The sequence below is a fragment of the Astyanax mexicanus genome, chromosome 15, assembly GCF_023375975.1.
Source record: "Astyanax mexicanus isolate ESR-SI-001 chromosome 15, AstMex3_surface, whole genome shotgun sequence".
Classification (NCBI taxonomy): domain Eukaryota; kingdom Metazoa; phylum Chordata; class Actinopteri; order Characiformes; family Acestrorhamphidae; genus Astyanax; species Astyanax mexicanus.
This window is the reverse complement of record NC_064422.1, coordinates 34234607-34259017: the sequence shown is the minus strand read 5'-3', so window position 1 is coordinate 34259017 and position 24411 is coordinate 34234607. Positions and strand designations below refer to the sequence as shown.

The following is a 24411-nucleotide window of genomic DNA, read 5'->3' as shown; positions in this document are numbered from 1 at the left end:
GCTTTCAAAAATAAATCTGCCTCTGCTTAATAAAGTTGTCATCTATTGGATATTCTCGGGACGATGGGGGAAAAACAGCAATCAAAAATATGACCGCTCTAAACAATTTGTTTACTTTATAACCGCTTTGTAAAGGCAGCGTGATGTGCGCTGCAATCACGTCTCGCCGGTGATTGGTCACTCGATTCGGGAATGGATGGCGGCCCGGCCGCTCCCTTTTGATAGCCAGTTTCGGGGGCTGCTTTTTCTACTCGGAGAATGGGCTCCTGCACGCTGAATTTCACCTGTTTCTGATGGATGCCACTTTAACAGCCTTTAAAAACATGCAGACAGGTCTTGGGGAGATGAATAGGTGTCAACCACTGTATCCCTGGCCACTGATGTATAGAGGGCATGTGTCATCTTTTGGCAAGGGTGTGTGGGGGAAATACACATTTCACACACCCGCTGTCTCCCTAAATCACACGCAGGCATGCATAGACCTACTGAGAGTAATGCCCGCCCGGCCCCGCTGACACGTGTGTGGAACGAGCATTCATAAGGCTACGTGCTTCTGGAGAGCAGTGTCTGTTATGACCGCATAGCAAAGCACCCCACCCCATACGTCTCCACTGCTCCACCCACTCAGTCCCATTCACCCACCCAGCCACGCTTCTTCTTCTTCTTCTTTTTTCTCATTATCCTACAGAACTCTATGAAGGAGAAAAGGTTAATTCGCAATACTTTATCGAACCCTTCCACATAAAACGTATTACTCCAGAAACTGAAAAGCATGTTCACAAGGTCTCTTCTTGAATGTAAAAAGCAGGGAGTCACATATTTCAAAACAAGCGTGCTTTTGCAATTATGGCTTCCCACAAGTTTTATTTTACGAAATAAAACCCTCATACCATCCACACTATTCTGGGCTTTCAATATATTATACAATATAAGCCCTAGTCTTTCTAACTGTAAAAAGCCAAATATGCTTTATATCCATATATCTGTGGACATAAATACGTATTTGTGGTGTGGCGCAGTGAATAGATAGTACATCATGTGGGAGACTCGGGTTCAATACCCAATCTGGGTGACTATACTGTTTTACACCATTAAAAGTCCTTGGGCAAGACTCCTAAATCTACATTGCACCTGTACCTCTGTAATAGTAATAACCTTGTAAGTCACTCTGGATAAGAGCATCAGCTAAATGTCATAAAATGTGTTTTGCTGAAGCAGATGCCCAAATACAAGTATGTTTTGCCATATATTAGGTCCATCCATCCCACTATATCTAAAACATTCTTATCAACATACAGTACCAGTCAAAAGTTTGGACACACCTTCTAATTCAAAGTTGGTTTTTTTTGTTTTTGACTTACTAAATGAATACTGAAGGCATCCAGATTATGGAGGAACCCATAAGGAATTGTGGTAAAATGTGGTAAAAGGTGGTAAACCAAAATATGTCTGTGATTCTTATCTGGAAGGAAGTTAACTTCCGTTTTTTGAGGCTGGCAACTCTTATGAACTTATCCTGTACAACAGAGGAAACTCTTGGTCTTATTTTCATGGGGTGGTCCTGATGAGAGCCAGTTTTATTATATTGTTTTTGGTGCTCGTGAGGATTCTTTCTAAAGTTTAAGATTTTTTGACCTTCATCTCTTAAATTATTTTTTTTCTTTACTTAGTTGAGTAGTTCTTGCTTCATATAATATAGATTAGAACATTATTCAAATAGAGCTATATATACTGCTATGCACTGTTTACCTGTAACTCTAGCTCTTCACAACTTTACAACTGATGCTCTCAAACACATTAAGAAACAAGAAATTCAAGTACAGCACAGCTGTTAACTGAAAGCTGATCATTCCAGGTGACTCTACCTCATAAAGCTGACTGAGAAAATCCAGCCAAGATGTGCAAAGCTGTCGTCTACTTTTTTATTTGAATTATTTCATACGTTTTTCTTTATAGTTTGGATGACTTTAGTATTAATCTACAATGTACAATTACATATACACATACACACATTACAGTATGGTCAAAAGTTCAGTAACTATAAATATTAGACTGCATTCAGTTAAAAGACCATTACGAAGCCCAGTTTCTAATTTTGGATGCTTAGTTTTGATTACAAATTCCACTGGTGACTTCAGGATAATGAGGCTGCTCCAGAGCGTCCCATTCTAATGGCAATGTTTCCCAATGCAGATTATACAAGCAGTGTGTGCACAACTAAACACCTGTGTCAGCAATGGGTGCACTTTAAAGTGCTGAATGTACTAATTAGAAGGGCTGTCTTAATACTTAAGGAAATGTAGTGTCTGTGTAAAGGACCTCTGTTCTGACTGGCTACTTTGTATTGCACCTCATTCAAAAAGTAGCTCTTTTACTGTTTTATAACATGAACATGGACAAATATATTGTGACATAAGTACATTCATATGTTGTTCCATACAATAAATAAATAAACAAATAAATAGATGGAAGTACTTTACTCACCCAAATAAACAGTTTTTTAGGCGAGAAATCTGTGTAGTTTAACATCCAGAGCTCATATGAAACTTTGAAACCTTGAAAGAATGCTTTTTTTTTCAGTTTCAGTTTGGTTTACTTAACTTAGCTTTATTAGCTGAATTAGAAGGAAACATGGTGACAACCCTGTACCATGCTAGTGTTGCATTATGCGCTTTATGATTCAGTGTGCCTTATGTATAAAAAAAAGACCAGAAATTAGACGTTCATTGATTGTGCATTTGTAGTTCGTCCATATAAGTAAATCTGACATTTAAATAAATATATATTTGTACATGCCTGAAAGGGTTAGTATAAAAAAAAGCTTCTCCAGTGGTCATAATTCAGTCTCTGACGTGCTTATGCGTGTCATGTTTATGTATGTATGTGTATGTGTCTGTCTGCGTGTAAAAACGTCCACTTAAACATAAATGTGCTGGGATCTGTAGCCCCTGGCCTTTTCTATGAAGCACAGCTGGTGCAGGGAAGTGACCAGAGCACCCATAGAGTATGTGGGAGCAGTACAAACGACTGACCTCTCCCCTAAATCATCACTCATACTCCGGTGCCCTTGGGAGTCTTTGCTTTTGTATTTTTCCCCCCCTTTCATTGAGTCACTATGCTGTCCCTCACGCTGGGCTTGGGAAATGAGCCTCCCTATGCCAATTTGTACTGGTCTTCCAGCCCGCTGTCCCCCCATAGACCACCTGCCCAGGGTACTCATTGGAGTGAAGCCTGACGCATGCTCCCAGCAGTGCCCTCCATGGGCCCTGACCCCCAAACCCAGCTGCCTTAATGGCCACTGTGCTGCCCTACCGTGCCATGCAGCCAAGCATGGCTCTGCACCACCAGACGCCAACACTCCATCAGAATCCTAATGACCTTGCCCCTCTCCCATCTCCTCCTGCTCCTTCAGAAACACAGACCTTAACGCCACCAGGATCTACTGTTCACTCTCTAACATGGACATCTCCACCTTTATCTGTTCTTCTCCTAAAGAATGATAGATACTACCTGCAGGTATTCCTCAACCTTTCTATCTCCAAATATACATTTATAAAGTGTTTTTTTTTTCATGGATACCTTATATTTTCTCATTGTAAAATGTATATTATTACTAAATAAGTATTTTTTTATTATTATAGCACCTATCTATCCAAAAATAAAACAGTACAGATAAAATACACAGAACACCCACAAACATAAAAACATCTAATATATATATTTTTAGCACTCATAAGTATCTAAGTAGCTATTATCTCTACTAGCTAAAGCTGTATCATAAAACCCTGTCTGATGTACATACATAAATTATTACACTAGTGTAAATGTGTTGCTGGAAAACAATAAATAATCCTCCCTGTGTCTCAAAAGGAAAGCTCAAATCTTATATTAATAATTAAAGCAACAAACATGTACAGGCATGTTAAAAAAAAAAAAAATCTTGGTAACACTTTACTTTGATGGTCCATTGTGGATGCCCCATAGATGCTCAACTAACATTCAACCAAATGTCCATTAAATGCAACTGAACTCTTAGTTGGATTTTTTTTTTTAATTATTTTCTATACAATGTAACCCTACTCCTAAACCCAACAATATATTCTAATTTAAACTTTTAAGAGTTAGGGTTTGGGTTAGATTTAAGTTTTAGGTTTAGGTTTTATGGTTTATTTAAGGTGAGGGTTAAGTTTAGCATGTGAATAATTGACTTTCAGTTGATAGATATTCAGTTAAATGGTAATTGACAGTATATTAAATGTTAGTTAACCATCTATGACATAGCATCTATAATAGATCATCCAAGTAAATTGAAACCAAAACCTTAATTAGCTATCTAAATGATGCCCAATTTTTGAGGGTAATGATGTACGTTTAAAACCCTAGATCCTTCCTTAAAACAATGTTTTCAGTACTTAAGATCAGTGCTGCTGTTTTTCAATTGTTTCAAATTAAGAAAATTGCATGACACCCATTCCTTATTAGCTACAATACATTCACCTAACTAAACCTGACTCCTAGGATTTATGTTTAATACTGATTATTGTTTGCAACAAACAAGATTATTATTTTTTTTTTTTATGTGATGACTAAGCAATCACAAAGTTACACTTTCGAAATGCACATCTTCTCAGGACTAGGGCTGCACAGTGTATTGTTAGAACATTGTCATCACAACATTGCCAAGCACAATAGTCCACTGCAGGATATGCAATGCAGGTCCCTATGATTATTGCAGTGTGGAGAACATGGACAAATTATGAAACTGAGTCATAAGAAGGATGTAAGATATAAAGACAAAAAAGTCCTTAGTCTTCAAGGAAATGTTGGATTTTTAATATCATGACATATGTAATCATTATTATTATATTATTTTTATTTGACATATTACATATACATCTATTTTTTTTTAAATATCGCAATATTATCTATTGTAGAAAATAAAATAATATCACAATATCAGTTTTTTCCCCCAATATCGTTCAGCCCTACTGAATACTATATATTCTGTAATGGATTGTTCAAGTGGCCAATGGCAATGGTGAAGTTAGTGCTGTCCAAACCACATACATATTTATTTATTTATTTATTTTGTGCTGTATTATATAGTATATAAGTTAATGAATTAAATAGATTACTGTTCATTTCACACCTTATTAATCTGAATTGGTTTCTTTACAACATAATTTAAGCTAACATATTTAAAACCTCCACACACTGTGTGCTGTTGTTTTAAGCGCGTGTGTACAGTCACGTGTGCACCTGACTCACACCGGCACCGGCCTGGCTCAGCAGCTCGAGTGCACTTACGGACGCCCCCGTCCTCGCACACGTCCCCCTCCACACCAGCTCTGAACGAGTGCACAAATCCTCTCTGGTGTTCGCGTCCCTTCAAGTGGGCCACATTTATTCCCGGGGTGATGAGAGCAAGTGGAGCTTAGACCCGCTATTTACTTTAAATGAGAAACAAATTTAGAACCGGACAGGGAAAAAATATGAATTGTAACCAATTCCAAGAATACGTTCGATATGGCTGCGGGATTTGGGGAGCTCTCGAAATTATTCTGAGAGGCTCCCAAAAGCTGAAGCATCTCTGCCGATTTGAAACCCAAATCAGTCATCCAGCCCTAAGTAGTCCTCAGGACCTCCTGCTGCTCGCAGCCCGATTTCTGCCTCCCAGTGATTTCCCATTGTGCACTCAAGCAGAAATAACCCTGCAAATGGGGAGTCCCACATCCACCCTCACTCCATAGCTCCTATTAATTACATTCATCTTTTTTTTTTCTTTTTTTTTGGTCGTTAATATAACTTCATCTCACGAGAAGGCGCTCATTGTAACCTTCCTCTCCGCTGAATGAGAGATGCTATTGGTGGCTAAGTGTAAAATAGGGCTGCGAGTAATGATTATTTTGGTAGTCGACTAATCTGATGATTAGTCTGATGATCTGATGCCCTTCATCATTTTAAAAGGATAGAAACAAAGTAATGTGGGATTTAAAGCCAAGAAGATGTTTAAGTGTGGAAAGATTTGATATTTAAAGAGTAAATATGACATTTCTGTGTTTATGCACAGTGGGAATAAGCCTATTACTCCTGTACCACTGCACATTTCTGTTCCCGGCACTTTGTGTAATGAGGTGTTGTTACAAATGAACAATTAGTCGACAGTGAAATATAGGGTTGCCAATTCTTAACAATCAACATTGACATATACAGACTAATCGTTGCCGCTCTAGTGTAAAGTTCAATAAGCATAATAATATGAACAGTGCATGCTCTCTGTAGCACAAGAAAAAATAAAATAATATATCTAAACATTACAAATTTGCATTTTTTTTCTTTTTGCAGCAATTGATTTAAATAACTCTTATACGACTTTAATCAGATGAAACAAGTTAAATGCTTATAAATGAGGGAATAATCCAGGTAGAAGAGGAACAATTACAAGTGTATGCATCATAAAAGCGACAATGTTGTGTGTATGAAAAAAGAAAGAGAGAGAAGAGAATGAGAGAAGCAAAAAGAATCAGAAGAGGAAGGAGAAGTTAGAAGGTGAAAGAAAGTTATGAGATGTAATTAATTGGTAACACTTTACTTGAATGGTCCATTTTATGGCCTTGTTGATGCTCAACTGACACTCAACTAACACTGAATTGAATGTCCATTAAATTTAACTTAACCCTATGTTAAATGTAAATGATTCAAAATAGAACCTAACCGTATACCTAACCCTAACCTTAACCCTTAATCAACCATAAAATCTAACCCTACACCTAACCCTAACCTTAACCCTTAATCCAGCCTAAAATCTAACCCTACACCTAAGCCTAACCTTAACCCTTAATCAACCCTAAAATCTAACCCTACACCTAACCCTTACCCTAACCTTAAAATCTAACCATACACCCAATCCTATAATATTAAAATAAGCGTTTGGGTTAGAGTTGAATGTAGGGTTTTATTCAATAGAGAATAATTTACTTTCACCTTTTAGTTCATTTGCATTTAATAGACATGCAGTTGAATGTTAGTTGAAAGTCAGTTGAGCATCAAAGAGGCCATCAAATGGACCATCCAAGTAAAGTGTTACCAATTAATTTTTCAATATCAGTCAAATGTTAAATTGCTAATAGGTTTGGTGGGTGTGGTGCAGTGGATAACACCACTACCTGCCAGTGAACTAAGCGCCACTTCATGTGGGAGACTAGGGTTCAATTCCAGTCCTGGGTAACTAAATGCTGCTGCACTACACCAATAAGAGTCTCATTGTTAGACTCCTAACACTACATTGGCCCAACTCTGTAATAGGTATAACTTTGTGAGTTGCTTTAGATACGTGTATTAGCTAAATGCCTTTAATGTAAATATAAATGTAAAAAAAAAACCTGTAAAACATCACCAGGCTCTGTGAAAAGAGTGAATTATAGGAGAAAGTTTGGGCCAAACTTGGGGCAAAATTATTGTTTTATGATGACAAAAACTAAAGTAAGTGTGTTAAAGTTTCAAGACTAATTGTGTGTGTTTATGCATTTTCTAAATAATAATAATAATAATAATAGTAATATAGATGCCTACCAGATCAGAGGAGCTGCTTTGGTCGTAGCGGGACACTGGACGCTCTCCACTGCTTCCTGGAGCTAATATTCAGCTGGCAGCATTGCTTCTTGGTTGGACGAGATTCTGAAGGAAACGGGGACAGAAAGAATTTTAAAGAAACTAAACCGGCTATGAAATGGCATCAGAAAGTCACATTAAAGGACATAAGAATTTAAAGTCAACACATGAATGATAACTCAGCAGGAGAGTTTCTGAGCGAAGCTTTTTTCTTCAGTTTGCCTTTCAGGGTTTCTAATGCCAGTAAGGCAGCCTAAGGCTCCAGGCATCACATGACTCCATTTCTCACAGCTCTGAATAAAGCAAGCAGAGTGCAAACCAGATCCTCACCGGCCATAACAAGCTATCCTGCCCTATCTGCCTGAAACAACAGATCCGCCTGATTATCACCATTGTTCTGCCGTGTCCCTTCACCGGCTAGCACGCGGGAAACTGGCAGAGGACGAGCTCCACAACAACTTTCTCTCCAGCTCCCGCTTTCGCTCTCTGCTGGAGGTTACAGATGATGCTGACGGAGAAAAACAGTGTGGCAGCCTCGGGGAGCAGTAAAGGGTCATCTCTTCCCTACTGAACCATTCATTTCGCTACCGTTGCTCCTGCACGGACCCAACGCCGTACCCTTACTTTCACTCGTTCTTCGTTTCACTTTGCTGTGTTTCACCTCTTATTCGTCCTTGCCACAGAGTGGCTCACTCAACACAATGGAAATTGTCATGAGTTTTGAGCAGGTTTCAAATTTAAAAATGCTAAAAAACAACTTTTTTCTATAAATAGAACCTCTATTGACATTCCAAAAAAGTCATGGGACGGCAATATGTAAGCTAAGCACCATGAAATGTTACCTCACAGAACAGCATGGAAATGCCCACACATGTATAAATGCCTCTTGTAGGTCTGCCATGATAATTTTATTAATATTCTTAAGTTATTTAGGTCCTGTCCCATGACTTTTGTCCCATGTCAGTGTGGTCTCCAAAATTTTCTACAGATGTGCTGATGCATGTCATATGAACAGAGAAATATAAAGTAATATATAGACACAACTTTATACTACAAATCAAGCTCACTTTAGACCAAACATAGGCATTTTACAGCCCGGGGGTCACAACCAGCCCTTTGCCTTTTCATACCTGGCCCTTTGCATATCAACCTCAGAAACTAAACCGGACTTCAGTGCACTCCTTCAAACCCAAAACAGACTAGATTTTCTCAATCAAAAAAAAAAGTACTGAAAAATTAAGTAATTTGCAAATTAGTTAATTAGACTATAAACCAAATAGCCACATATGTATAAGCTAGTGGATGCTTAATAATCAACATGTTTATTTAGCACCAGTTCTTAAGTTCGTAAGACAAACTTAAAGATAATGTTAGACATTATTTTGAAACAGTCTGCAGTATGGGTGAGTTGGTGATGGTTTTAGAGGAAGTGTTGGCTTACTGAACATGTTTTATAGTCATGCTGAGAATTATGGGAATGGAATGTACTACCTGGTACCTTTCTAGGGGGTAAAGCAGGGTCTTTTGAAGAGAATTAAACTGGCAAATTGAGTCATTTTTATTTAAAATTCAATAATACAATATTCATGTAACTGTTTGCACTGTTTGTAGAATCTAAAGTATTTTCCAGTTAAATGTTCAAAAAAAGAGTGTTAATAATATGTTAATAATGACTGTAAACTGCTATTTTGCAAAACAAAAGTAAAGGAACATCAGTATGATTAACTTATTCTGTGCAACAGAGGAAACTCTTGTTCTTCTTAGGATTTATTGGAAGGTCCTGATGAGAGCCACTTTCATCATAACGGTTTTGATGGTCTTTGCGACTGCACTTAAAGTGCCTTCAAAGTTTTTTTTTTTTTGTTTTTTTTTGTTTTTTTGGATTGACTGATCATTATTCCTTAAAGTATTTTTTTCTTTACTTAGTTGAGTAGTTCTTGCCATAATATGGATTAAAATTATTATTTTTATTTATTTTACTAAATAATTTGAGATGTTTTTTCTTTATAGTTTGGATTATTAATCTACAATACAGATGAAAAAAAAAAACACTGATTTGAAGCTGTGTCCAAAAATTGGATTGGTAATGTACACACTAGTATCAGACTTTTGTCATGTCAGTGTACTCTAACACACTATTCAGAAACCAATTAAACTGATTAGAATCAAATTAAGGTTAGGCTCATGTTTAGATTTTGGCTTGAGAATTAGGCTAATATTGCAATAGGCTTAGAAAAACTGTTGATACAAAACAAATAGGTATCTTTGGTGGCCTATTAATACAGATTTAATTTAATTACTACAAATAAACACTACTATTAAAAAACACACCAAAAAGGCATGATATTACAAAATTGGACCAGTGTGCGACTGGAGAGTGTGTGAATTCTGATCAACCCAAAACCGCACCAGCTAAAATTAACTGGAGTTAACTGAAGCTCTCTACTGAGGAAATGAATCTCTTCAGCTGTAAACAGACTTTGCTCGTCATAAATCTGTCTCTTCAATCGGCTGATCAAGGTAGCCGTTCTCCAAAGTGCTTCAAGAGGCAGCAGCTCTGGGGCAGACAGCTTTGAAGCCCCTGGAAACACAATGCCAGCGCTGAGAAAAGCTCCACTTTAGCTCCCTGTGTCCGCCCCTCGCTGCTTCCTGGCAGCTCGTGCAATCCCTCTCCTCCAACACGCCATCCAAAAATAAGGACAGACGTTCTCCCGGTTCTTTAATGAACTGTCAAGCGCTTCAGCTCCAGGCTGTACACAAAAGATAGGCACCTCAGCACAGTCCAAACCTACTGTACAGTACAGCGAGGAGCACAGGGAGAGAAAACACTTCCACCAGTAGATTTCGGGTCCAGTGCAGCGTTTTAGCTCTGCAGAATGGCACGCTATTGAGCTCGGTGGTTAATAGCTGGCGTATAACATCATTTAACCCCTTGACAAAGAGCTCACTGACAGGATTTATACACTGTGATTTGGAGAGAAAAAGCTATGTAGTCTACTTATGATTTGTATTTGGAAAAATGCCATTTTTGTAACATTTTGACATAATCATTTGTTATCAGGGCCTAATTCACTAAGAGTGAATTAAGGATGACTGGGTATTTTGTTTCATTAATGGCAAGAAGAAAAAGTTTCAAACAAACTATCTATATAGAGCTCTGGAAAAAAAAAAATAAGAGACCACCTAAAAACGATGAGTTTCTTTGATTTTACCAAATTAAAAACCTCTGGAATATAATATCAAGTGGAAGACGTGGAAGACATGGAAGACGATGATCATAATCCATCAAACCAAGCTGAACTGCTTGAATTTTTGCACCAGGAGTAAAAGCATAAAGTTATCCAAAAGCAGTGTGTATGACTGGTGGAGGAGAACATGAGAGAAAACTGCATGAAAACTGTGATTAAAAATCAGTGTTATTCCACTCTTAAAACTTCATGAATATTAACTTGTTTGTTGATTAACTTGTTTGTCTCGATTTTCATTGCCTTGCAGTGAAAATTATGGCAAACAGTGTTCAACCTCACTCACCCGATAATACCTCACAGCGTATGTTTTTATTTATTTATTTATTTATTTTTGCCTACATTGTAAATGAATACTGAAGTCATCCAGACGATGAAGGAACACATAAGAAATCATGTAGTAACTTAAAAAATATGTTAAACAAACCAAAATACTCTGTGAAGAAGCATTTAGTTGCTCTTATCTAAAGTGCTGTAACTTGGTTTCTGAGGCTGGTAACTTCTGGTCTTCCTTTTTCTGGGTCAGTCCTGATGAGAGCCAGTTTCATCATAGTTTTTGATGGTCTTTGCATCTGCAATTGAGGATACTTTAAAGTTATTTGTATTAACAGACCTTTATTTCTTAAAGTACTTTTTTCTTTACTTAGTTAAGTAGTTATTGGCATAATATTGATTACAAATATGAATTATATTCAGGTTTGCTAAATTGTCTACTTATGATTTCTATTTGGAAAAATGTTATTTTGACACAAACAAATAATGATTGTTATTAGTGTGTGTGTTTTTTTGACATTAATGGAACAAAATTGCCAAACAAAGGATACATTTCTGTAGTATCGACAATTTTATGATTTTGTGGTTTTACAGCTAGGGTAAATAAAAATAAAATAATAAAATAAACCTTGTACAGCTTAACTGTCCCATCTGACCTCAAGTCTAAGTTTAGCCTTCTGAGGGCCACAATTAGCCCTTTAGCTAAAGGTTGTATTATTTCTGTTCTTGTACGTATGGCTCCCATTTGCCTGCGCACACTTACATTCCTATACACTGTAAATGGCCTAGAAAGAATATTACACGTAACATGCAAATGCATACTGTACATACAGACACAGGAGGTCTCGACTTTGTATTACTACCAATCTGTGACAAGTTTTCTGAGTGCTGTCAGTAGACATTTTCAGTACAGGGACAAGCTAAGACACATCACATTTCTAACATATCAGTGTCTCCCTACTCCCAAAGCTCCCTACTGCTGCCCTCAGAATGAATTAGTAGTTTTTCCACAGCCATCTTGATTTCTTATGTTTAGAAACTTTCTCTAGAGTTCCAGTAGAACTTACTCATCAATTCTGCTGTGTCAGCAGGAGTAAATGAAAGCAGAGTAGAACAGGGAAAGTCTCAAAACTATGTTACTGTATTTATGACTGTATGACAGTGTATTTAAACATGGATTTGCTGAAACATTTACATTTATGGCATTTAGCTGTAGCTGTAGCTCTAGCCCAAGGACTAGACTGGTGTAGCACAGTGAACCCCAGTCTCACACATGGTAGCTCACTGGCAGGCAGTGGGGTTATCCACTACACCACACCAACCAGTAAAAACGCAACCACTTAAAAATGATCAGATTCTTTGATTTTACCAAATTGAAAACCTTTGGAATATAATCAAGAGAAAGATGGATGATCACAAGCCATCAAATCAAGCTGAACTGCTTGAATTTGCACCAGGAGTAAAGGCATAAAGTTATCCAAAAGCAGTGTGTAAGACTGTCGTAGGAGAACATGCCAAGATGCAAGAAAACTGTGATTAAAAACCAGGGTTAAAATATCATAAATATGAACTTATTTATTTGAGGTCTGAAAGCTCTGTATATTTGTATAGTTGTCATTTTCTGCAAATAAATGCTCCAATGACAATATTTTTAATTGGAATTTGGGAAAAATATTGTCTGTAGTCTATAGAATAAAACAACAATGTTCAATTTACTTAAACATATACCTATAAACAGCAAAATCAGAGAAACTGTTTCAGAAACTGAAGTTTTTCCAGAGCAATATATCAATAAATGCCACTTTACTGCACAAAACATGCCATGTCTGTTTAACCATGTCTACAAGTGGCGTCATTGTCTCTGAGATGGACCATCACACAGTGGAAACCTGTACTCTGGTCAAACAAATCAATATTTCACATCTGTTTTGGAAGAAATGGACGCTGTGTGCTCCGGACCAAAGATGAATAGCACCATCCAGGCTGCTTACAGCAACAAGTCCAAAAGCCGACCCCTGTGAATGTGTGGAGAATTTTAAAACACACAAGCAAACAACAACGCTGCACTGTTGCACACCTTAACACAAGTTTCCTGGAACAAATGGGGCCAAATAACACCTGAAACACTTCATGCTTGGTGTCCTCAGTGCCATAACAACTCATTTAAAGTTGAAATTCCTTCCTAATACACTGAAAAAACATGAAATGCAGGAATTGATATATGAAGTTCATGCTGTCTGCAATAACTAATAAATCAAAGAAAATGTTTTTAGTTTGTTTCTTTGTTTGTTTGTTTGTGTTTCGGTTTCTTTCAGATTGAGCCATTTAAGGGTTTTGTCACTTTTATGCAAATAATCTGTTACTGGCTATGCCATGTATATGCTTAGCATTTATCACATGTATGCTTGTGCTTAATGCCAAAACTCAATCATACTAGTTCATGCTTAACTGCCATAGAAGCACATGCCAAAGATCCCTCCCTCAGACGAAGTCTGCTGGCTAATCCTGCTATGTGCACTTTAATGTTCTTAATCAAAATGACAGAAATGGCGGATCTGCAACTGGAGCTCATATCTTTAACTAATCTAGTGGGTGGAGCTCTGGTGGGGGGAATAACGGGTGAGGGATGGTCCCTAGAGTGCTTCTATACAGCCATACAAATGCCTCATAGAAGCATATGAGTCCTAACACCAAACTGATTCACAAAAAATCAGATGGATGGATTTTTTTTTTATTTGTTTTTTTTTTCATGCTTGCAATGTTTAAAGGGGCAATCAGGACCCTGGAAAGTGGAAATACAAAAGCAATCAAAATTAATTAAGCTTTGCATTTTATGTCCCTTTTAAAAAAATCCTCATCCTCAGCATCAGTCATAGTAAGCTCTTCACTTTTTTTTTTTTTTTTTCGTGGGCAAGCACAAGACAACGTGACACCACTGCCCCGGTTCACACCTGGATTGCTGAGAGGTTACTTAAACATTGATTGAATGATTGAAACTTAGGTTCCTGCTCTGTTTAGTTGCATGTCTAATAGAGGGAGTGTAAAAAAAAAAAAAAGTAAATAAGATTCCCTCTTCTTCTCTGCGAGACACTGAGTCACCATAACAAAACAGCTGATTACAGACAAAAGCTGGTTTAGTCCTTTATGAAATGAAACATCTATTTGGTGATTTAGAGACGCGCAAAGACGTGCAGTCAGGCTGAAATGCAACGTGCAATTACTTAGTGAATTTTGCAGCTACATTAGCATGATAAAGAGATATGCATGTTGAGGACGAGCGTAATGATAGTGTGCTATAAATAGTGCCTTTGCCCGCGTGGAGGTACCTGCCAAAGGAAGCCTATAAAAACAAACCATCTGTGTGTGAGTGTGTGTGTGTGTGTGTGTGGCCACATGTGTGCGTCTACAGACAGGAAAATAGAACAACCATCCATGAAGCAATGTGGGATAAATTGGTGTAGAGAATTGACATTCTTTCTAGCCAATAGTCACAGGTGATAACAAACCTGAAACAATCTTTTGTTCTCCCGGTAATGCCGGTCTGATATGTGCTGATATTTTGCTTTTGGGAATCTGACAACATGCTGGGAGAAACAATTCGCCCGGAAAATGAATGCAGAGGTTACGCACATGTCTTTTCTCGAACCGTTGCTCATTCCATGACAGTTGCCTGACAACAGGGCCGCTGAACGGCTGAGCGCTGTTGTTGGAGCGGACTGCAGAAGAGGAAATGTATCAGCGCTCTTTCCTCAGCAGTTTCCTCTTTCCTGCGCTCGGCTGCTGTGGGGAAGTGACCGGCGGCACGGCCACCGCTCCATGACTGCTGCCTCTCTCTCTGTGAGGAGCCTGGAGACGGCGGTTAAGAAGCTGTAATTGTTAGGGTGTGAATGTGTGTGAGAGAATGTGAGAATCTTTTTTTCTTTTTTTTTTCCCCTCCTGTTTTAGGAGGGCAATCAGTTCCGTGCCACTGCCCACTGCCACAGATTGACATGTTCTCAAGTGATTCCTGCAGCCATGGCACACTTTGACCCCTCCCTCCCTCCTTCCCTCCTTCCACACTCCCACCCTGTGCCCGCCACCACCCCCACCACGCACCCCACCAGTCTGCTGCTGCTGCTAACGCGGCTGGAACCCACTGCAGTGAGACCGCAGTGAAAATTTCATTCCCTCGGCTTCTGAAAGCGCTTTGATTCTCCGAGCCGCGGCTCCGAGCTCGGCTGTCCTCGCGTAACCCCGCATCTAGAACCCAGAGCCTCATCTCAATACAATAGAACGTGTTGGTAAAGAGAGCATGCACGCGGTTAAAGCTCTCATACGAACGCTACCTGCCTGGTGACGTGCACAGACAAAAGGATTAGGGACGGATTCGGGGGGGAATTAGCTGTATCTGCCCCCGCTGCATCCAGTCGCCTGCTGCTGCTCCGCCCAATCATGATAACCCTCCACACTTTAACCAGCTTTTCACCTCAACACGCCCAAAGGGAAAAGAGCAGAAAAATGATCAGGGGCTGCAAAATTCACAGCAAGGAGAAGCATACAAAAGGGATAGTCTGACTCTGCCAAAGCACACAACAAAAAAAACGCACAAAGCATTCGCGCAGGACAAAATCGATGCGTTACACAATTAAACACCGGTTTGTAGACGCTCAACGGGACTCCTATTACAGCAGAATGTAGATTTAGGTTTGTTACTGCTGATTTATAAAAGCATCTACCTACTGGCTTTGCATAATCAAAAATAAATAAATAAATAAAATAGACAAATGATTTTAAACTCAAGATATGTCACAGAAATAGACCTGTCACAGTAATTACATTACTATTATCAAAGTACAGTATTATACAATATACTGTATGGACATGACCTCAATAATATAATAATAATAATAACAATAATAATATTTGCTGACTTCAATGTCCTCAATTATGTTTTATTAACAAAGAGTATATCTATTAATGTGAATGGGCCAGGATGTTGACTTGGTTTGTAAGTTATTTGATACTTGTCATCATATGGATATAATATCACTGACATATGATCTGACTTATTACCATAAAACCAGTCTTCAAAAATAACAATAATAATAAATAATTTATCAGACTTTGTCACATTCTCGTCCTGTTCCGTGTCTTTCCTGGTCTATCTCTGTGTTTCTATTTTTTTCTGTGCCTGGCTGTTTTCCTAGCCATGAGCTTTCTTGCATGTGGCTTTGTGTTCTCATTGTCTCATTTGTAACTCCGCCCCTCTGGTTACCTCTCCCCAGGTGTTTCCTGTTTGCTGTCTACTTCCGTACATATAGCTCCATTGTTTCTGTGTTCCCCTGTTCGTTCTTATACGTGTTTAACGTCTGTTAGGATGCTTTGTTTCTGGGTTTTCTGTCTGAAATTTATTCTGTGTTTATTCTAGTAGTCCTGTCTGTTTGTGTATCTTGTTTTGAGTTTAGTTTTGGTTTACTGTTTGTTTTCTTTGTAAAACACAGGTGGGAGCACTGAAGACAGGGGTGGAGACGATCAGAACACAGAGCCATATGCAAGAAAGCACAGAAAAGCAGACAAGTAATGCTGCATCAGAAGCAGTTTGAAAAGTGGTGGTTGCTGACTTCATATGTATCAGAGGAGGCATGTGCTAGTCTTCAGCCTTCTGGTGTTTAGGCATCACTAGTCAAAGGGGGAGTCCTAATGAATGGGTTTGGGTAATTGGCCTTGTAAAATGGTGAGAAAATAGGATAAAATTAGAAAAAAAGCAAACAAAAAAAAAAACAATGAACACTATGGTTGTCTGGTCTAGCTAAGCAAAGAGGCTTAATGCACAGGAAGGCATGTCAATTTAGATGAAAAACACATTGCTAATTCTGAGTATTTTTTTGCCCTGTCTGATGTCACATAGGCCAAATTCAGTCTTGCCCAACTCAAATCCAGCAGAAACGCATTATGCAGAAAAAAGTTATATAATAGTTAAAACCATAGACTGTATATAGCTGGACAGAGCATCGTCTCTCAAAAGTGAAGCCACCACAGGTCGGGCGCCCCCTGCTGTTCGGCTGCAGAAAGCTGTGTAACTCCACCCATCCCCATAGGTTTCAATGGCAAAACAGACAACTTTTAATCACGTTTTTTTCTAATATGCTGTAATTCTACCTCCATTATTTAAATGCAGCAGCTAGTATAACCTCTGCTTATATTGTCAAATTTTTATATCCCCACAGAATTCAGTTTTTAAAACGTTATTCAGCTCTATTCAAAAAAGGTGTGGTTATTGTAAAAGGGCTGCTTATGGGCGGGACCAATAACAGACCGTCAGCTCCGCTCCGCTCCGCCCCGCTCTGCAGTCTGTGACCGCGAGGCAGCCCTCAGGGGCGGGGTTATTTAAATGAGTAGGTTGCTATGCACAGTCTTTCTCCCTCCTCTGGTCTCTACTGCGCAGAATCAGGTGGCAGGATCGCCAACATGGCGGAAGATTTTGGCTTCATTTTCATTGAATGTATGGGAACGGAGACACAGCGTCCATCTTTTTTTACAGTCTCTGGTTAAAACACCTCCATAGAATAGACATTTTTTAGTAAATGCATTACAGGAAGTACAGATAACAATTAGAAGACAATTATGAAAATAAGTAGATGGGGGCGTCAATGTTATACCATTTTTTTCACTCTGTATTAAGAACACTCAGAATTTCCTTCCCAATGAGGAAAAGTACAGAAAGCTGAAGGTTAGTTATTAAAAAAGGATAGTTTTGCTGGAGTACACAGTACAGTAACCTTTTCACCAGCTTTGATTAAAATCTGCAGTCCTAAACTATCGGCAGTTTCTTGCAGAGGCCCGCAGAACCTCCTGTGTATGTGTATAAGCTTTAAATGGAATAAAATGTGGCTAATTAAAAGTGTTTCCGTGAGATGTTAATGAGGTTTTTGTTCCACTTGGGTGGATGTCCTTACATGATGTAGGACTAATCCCATTGAGTCAGTGCTCTTTGTCCCTTCCTTCGCTGCCAGCTATAATCCGCAAACCTCAGTCAAACATAATTACCAAGCGTTCACGTACCAACATACAGGAAAGTCACAGCGGTTCTGCAGCCATCAGTATCTGTCTTTCGGTACAGACTATAAAAAGAGGTATTTCCTCTCGGCGTGGAGAAGACACTGTCTATTACAGTAACAACTGAGTCATTCTAGATTACTGCAGGTAAACTGAGAAATGAGAGTTTTTTTTTTCAAAGGCAGAATGATAAACATGAGCTTAGGCCCGTCACAATAATTGTATTAGCGGTTTATTGTAGTATTCTTAAGTATTTTATATTTACTTAGCAAAAAAAGCCTGTTTACTTATCTAAGCAGGCATGTAGTCTTAGGTCCTTATATTACACCCTGTACAAGGCAGGTCACTCATTGCTATCTTACACCCCATGTGAGGTGTACTTTTCCCATCATTATGATAGCAAAGACACAATGAAACGGCCTAAATCAAGCTGCACATTGAGCAGTTGATGGTTCGTCAATAGATCAGTGAAATTTATTACTACTGTATTATTATTATTATTATTATTATTATTATTATTACTATATCAGTCTCATAAAATGGTCTTTAAATGACAATGCTATTATTAGGACAATATATGGTCCAAAAATCGTCCAATCGGTTATTGTAACAGGCCTAAATAAGGCAGCCTTTGAAAGATAAAATCTAAATGGCTCATTTGAAGCTGGTTGAGGTAATGATGCTCATGATGGTATCAGCCTTCATGTGTGATCACACATCACAGAGTCAGCAGTATTGCTGGGCGCAGAAGGTGAGGAGAAAAACAAAGGCGTGTTTATGTAAAGCCGCCACCCACTCCCTGGCATTCACGGGCTGCCTGATGCTCCTACAGAGCAACCACATGAAGAGACAGAGAGAACCAGAGAAGATCCGGCACTGGGGAACATAATTACACTCTTCCGCACAATGTGGGCACAGGCATCAGGGCTTTACCTTACACAAAGAGAAGGCCCGAATTATATAAAACCGGATGATTTTGATTCCAAAGAGCTTAAAGTTTCACAATCGGGAAAAGTAAATCTGTTAATGTCTGAACAACAATCGATTTTATGCTTTAAATCTTTTTTTTTTAGATTTTATGTTGTGTAGTTCTGTACCAATTCACAAAAAACACAGTATTTATTGTATTTTTCTATTATAGTTAACATGCACAGGTTGGTGGTAGACAGTGGTTCAAACACAAGATATATTGAGACTTTATGCATTTGACTTTGTATTTTGTGTATTTAAGTTTGTTTTTAAAAAAAACGCACTTAGAAATTGACAATTGATCAGTGTTTTTCGAGTCAAATGCCAATGCAGATCAAGGAAATGACTGGATGATACATTACTACTATTGTGTACTTTACAGACAAACTTGGTTATGCATCATCATTCAGTGATTTTGTAATGTTTTTTCATTGTGTATCAACATGAAATATGTTTTACCCTTTTAAAATAAACCACCTTTATATGCTACGAAACTCTACATCTATGAATTGCTTATGTAGAGATGCACTGTTTATCTCAGTGTCAATAGTGGTGTTTGGGTTGAGGAATAAACTCTTAAGAGGGGTATCCGGTTAGTAGTGTTAATAGTCTGAGCTCTGTTTTTAAAGAAAGCCATTTTCATTTTATATACAAATATTCTACAAATGTGGCATATAATAAGTTTCAGTCAGATACGGTGAAGAAAAAGTTTTAGATTGGCAACATTCTAGCCTCTCAGAAGTTTTTTGGAACACGTGAGCGAGTTAACTCAATTGGTGTATCCCACAACAACAAGTCAGGCCCCAATTATTAGCACTCCTTCCTAAGGTCCTTAACAACATTATTGCTACTTTTTCAGCAGGATGCCAGAAACTGGAATCATATTACTGGCCAATTTTATTACCCAAAGTATAGTATAGTACAGTGGTCAGGCCCAAATTTAATAGTCTGTATAAATGTAAATGCACACTAACAGAGTAAACACTCATTCAGGACACAAGCTGGTGACATTAGTACATTCAAATTAACACACTCACGGCGGATACACCAGTGTGTAAACACTTAATTTGCTGCCAGCGAGGCCGGGCATATTTATATCCACAGGTAGACAGGGTCCTCCTCAAAGAGTGGTCACTTTCTGAGAGCAATGGAACACTTGCCTCAATTAGGTCAAAACGAAGAGTCGCTTTCCTCCCCCGGCTGCTCAATCATAACAGTAACGAGGTGGGTTAAGGAAAACCGCCTACGGGCCTCTTTTTTTCCTGAGCTTAAAGAAATGCTGTGTCTATGTGTGTGTGTGTGTGTATGTGTCTGAGTGGATTGTGTCCTTGCTATCAAGCACACAAACAGTGTTTCCCCCGTTACTGAGCCAATTACTGAGATAAAGTGGACTCTCACGAGTGGGAGATTTTCTCTCTCTCTCTCTCTCCCTCTCTCTCTCTCTCTCTCTCTCTCTCTCTCTCACTTCCTCTCTCTCTCTCACTCTCCCCCAAATCCAACATGACACAATGAAGCTGACAATTTCGTCAAACAGGCCATTATCATACTCACAATGCCCAGGCAGTGTGGGAGACCCAGAGTGTCTTATACAATCACACCAGCCCATTTATAGAGTGTTACACAAAGCAACAAGGTCCTTTTCAACATTTAATTTGAACCAACTCAAAATACACCCACCCGGTGTACAGCAATCACCCTATCTCAGCGAGATCATTATTAGGCCCTGTTTACTTAACACCTCACAAATAAACACGACCGCAATCCAGCGAAAAAACCCTCCGTCCAAGCGCAATCCCCTGCAATAGTGAGCGCATCCATTTATCCTTGGATCAAAATAAGCTCCTTCCAGCTCATGATAATACATCCCCCTAGCCGAGGCCTTGGCCATCTTTTGACGCTTTTCGGCTCCGGCGGTCAGCAAGGTGAAGTGGAGGCCCTGCAGTGGTCAGTATGATGAACGGCGAGGCGTGCCAGAGAGCGAGGGCGACTCTGCTCCAGAGCACAGGGAATCCTGCAGGAGTCCGGCAGCTGATTGGCCGTGGCACTTCCTGAGTGCCAGGCAGAGAAGGATGTGACAGTGTGAAGTGATGGACTCAGGGGAGGGATGAGGGAGACAGTGCTACTAAATAAAGTCACAGGCTCTGTGTGTGTGTGTGTGTGTGCTTGCATTGCACTAGCCTAGGTGTTCAGGATGATGCTGGTTAGACTGATGAGATGACTACTGTGACACTCAAACAAAACACTAAAATTCCAGCCCTTCAGTCTGAATCTAGCAGGAGAAATGTGCAGGAGTGAAGTGAATAAAATGAACGGGGAGAAAAGCTCTGGCCTTGCTGGTTTTAATAACTGAAAAATGTGAATCATTTTGAATTATTTTATTTAGTAGTTGTAATAGGAACCAGAGTTCATGGTAGCTACAATGCCAATGTAGCCACTATTTTGTTTTTTTTTTGTTGTTTTACCAATGAACCTGGTAATTAATTGCATTCTGTGCTAAATTTACCTTGAAAGTTGGGTGTCTCTGCTTGGAATCAGATCAGGGGTGTCCAAACTACGGCCCGTGGGCCATTTGCGGGCCGTTTCCTTTTTTGGAGCGGCCCGCAAGGTATTTTAGAAATAGAATGAAAGTTGGCCCGCTGTTAAGCAGGTTTTCATAATGTGAGATTCAAAGTTAGAACGCTAGGTGTCAGAAAAACAGGCCAAAGAGTCTAAAAGAGGAGAGGCTGCGCAGTTTTAGCGCATAAAAACGGGCCAAAGAGTCTAAAAGTGGAGAGAGTGTGCATTTCTAGCGCAGAAAAACGGGCCAAAGAGTCTAAAAGCAGAGAGGGTGAAGTTGTAGCACAGAAAAACAGGCCAAAGCGTCTAAAAGTTGCCGTAATTAAGATGTTTATATTAAGAGACATCATGAAATTAAACATCAATTTGAAAAATCTTAGTTTACACAACACTGTCAAAGATAAAGATAGTAAGTCAAGTAAAATGATGTGTAAATGAAAGTAATCAGGAAAAAGTATTATTTAAAGTGGTATATTTAATTATTTGTTTTATTACAGAGTCTGTGGCCCGTGACTTCAAATATATTTCTCCTTCTGGCCCCCAACAAAAAAAGTTTGGACACCCCTGAACTGGACTAATTTCTCATTAAACTCATCTCAATAACTGCACACTATATTTTAATTTGCTTTGCAAATCCAACCAAAATATGTTCATTTTTTTAAAATATTGTTTTACTGCTCCAGCTTAGCACTATTGGCAATATCGGTTGTACAATTCACTATGCAGCATTTTGTGCATGAAAAACACAATGGAAACAACTGTTTGTACAACTTCAGACAATATAGTGAAAAAACATATAGAAGTGTTAAATATATATATATATATATATATATATAATACTTCTGCTTTTACTACTGTTGATAGTAGATTCAGTACAGGAAGGTGCAGCCATCTTGGATTCTGAACTTGGGGTTGGGTAAGGCTCTCGTGACTTTTTTTAAAAAGAAAATCTTGTGAGGACTTCTTGTGAGCATTCCAGATTAAAAGCCCTACTTGAATCAGAATTCCGATATTCTGACTTTTAAAACTTTTGAAGTTTAAACAGAACACAGCATTATACTCAGTGCAAAACAAAGGTATATCATTAATACTACAGTAGAAATTAAATACTTTAAATGTCTGCATATTAAAGGCTAATCCCAGACATAGATTAAGTCTGAAGGCCCTGCACGAGGCACGCCACAATGCTCATTACTGTCTTACACTCTGCCAACAGTCTGTTACCTTGGCTATTTACCATTTCTATTTAAATAACAATGGTGCTTACGAATGTATCTACAACAATGGCCCTGGTGGTCTCAAAATAAGGTGTGTTCAGGTAAATTTCTGGTGTATTGGTATCTTGGCAGTGCAAAACACTGGTGTGCCACTGACTGAAAACTACCTAGAAGTTCAGAAGTTCATTGCTACCTTGGGAGTGAATTATCTATCAACAGGTGCATCTACCAGCTTGTTATGCATACAAGAACACAAAGCAGTGCACAAACCTATAGCACGTACCTGTTGGTAGCTATGCACAGTTTTACACCAACAATAAACAGAATGAACGCTGAATGAACAGCTAGAAGTGTTGGAAACGTAGAGGTAGCTGTGCCCCTGAAGTAGCAATTCGCCAAAGTCAGAGTACACCTGGCTCTTAAAGGGACTGGCAAATGAAATGCTGATTGGTTTACTTTTACATTACACCCAAATCGCTCTAAGAGAATTAGTTAAGAGAATTAGCACATGCCTTTTGCACGTTTTGAGCCACGCAAGACATACTTTTCCAGTTGTTATGATAGCGAAGAAATATTGACACGTCCTAAATAAAGCTGCACGCTAAAAAAGGGCCCAAAGTCAGATGGATACATTTTAATGACAAACAAAGTCCAAGATTAGGCAATGCAACTAAATCGAATATTTGTCAGATATTATGTCTGAGAAAACAGACCCAATACATTAATTACATGGACACTAGACTAAGTAATATTTATTTCACAAACAAACAGAGAACGTTCTGTATATATTTATGTGTGTGTGTGTGTGTGTGTGTGTGGACACTGCATGGTGTGGTAAGGTCTGGACTGTTTATTATTGTTTGCAGCCCACTTGACTCCTGACAGAGACAGAATGCAAGGGGGAGAGAGTGGTGTGTCATTAATCATGTTCTGGGGGCCGGGTTCCGGCAGCAGGGGCAGACTCATCCACATCATCCATTTCCTGTCTGTCCCCCTACTCTGTACCATAACGATAGGGACTAGTGGACAATCTGCTGTCCATGCAAATGCTTCTTCCTCCACTGTGGAAAAAGTCAATCACACTGAGAACTTCCAGGCGGACGAGGAAATGAACTTGCTTTTTTGGCACTGCTTGATGTAGATTTAATGATCATAATAATTTAAAAAGGGGATTTCAGCATATGTGAATAAACAGCTTAATTCATCAATATCATTCGTCATTCTCTGGATACAGAAGGAGGCTCAGAGCTGCTTAATGTAATAAAGGGAAGAACATTAGATCAGAGAAAGGCCAATGTCTCTTCATTATGCTATGCTGAAGAGCAAGAGTTAAACGTCTTAATTGATTTAGCGTATTTAATAACTGAACATTTTATTTTTACAAATAGACTATTTTATTTATTTACTTATTTTTTTTTCAGATTTCAGACACTTAGCCTAGCCTTGATACTTCAAAAAATAGGTACATATATCTTTGAGTATTTAAAACCGCTAAACTAAAGAGT

The 24411-nt window shown here is 38.7% G+C and overlaps 1 protein-coding gene across 9 annotated transcripts in view; it reads right to left on the bottom strand.

Moving 5' to 3' along the window:
- rbfox3a (RNA binding fox-1 homolog 3a) overlaps positions 1-24411 on the bottom strand; it is a 726874-nt gene that overhangs the window by 606209 nt on the left and 96254 nt on the right. For all 9 annotated transcript variants that reach the window (XM_049465004.1, XM_049465002.1, XM_022669041.2 and 6 more), the window contains exon 2: positions 7573-7677. The gene's annotated coding sequence lies outside the window, so the exon portion shown is untranslated. The remainder of the gene's footprint in view (positions 1-7572; positions 7678-24411) is intronic.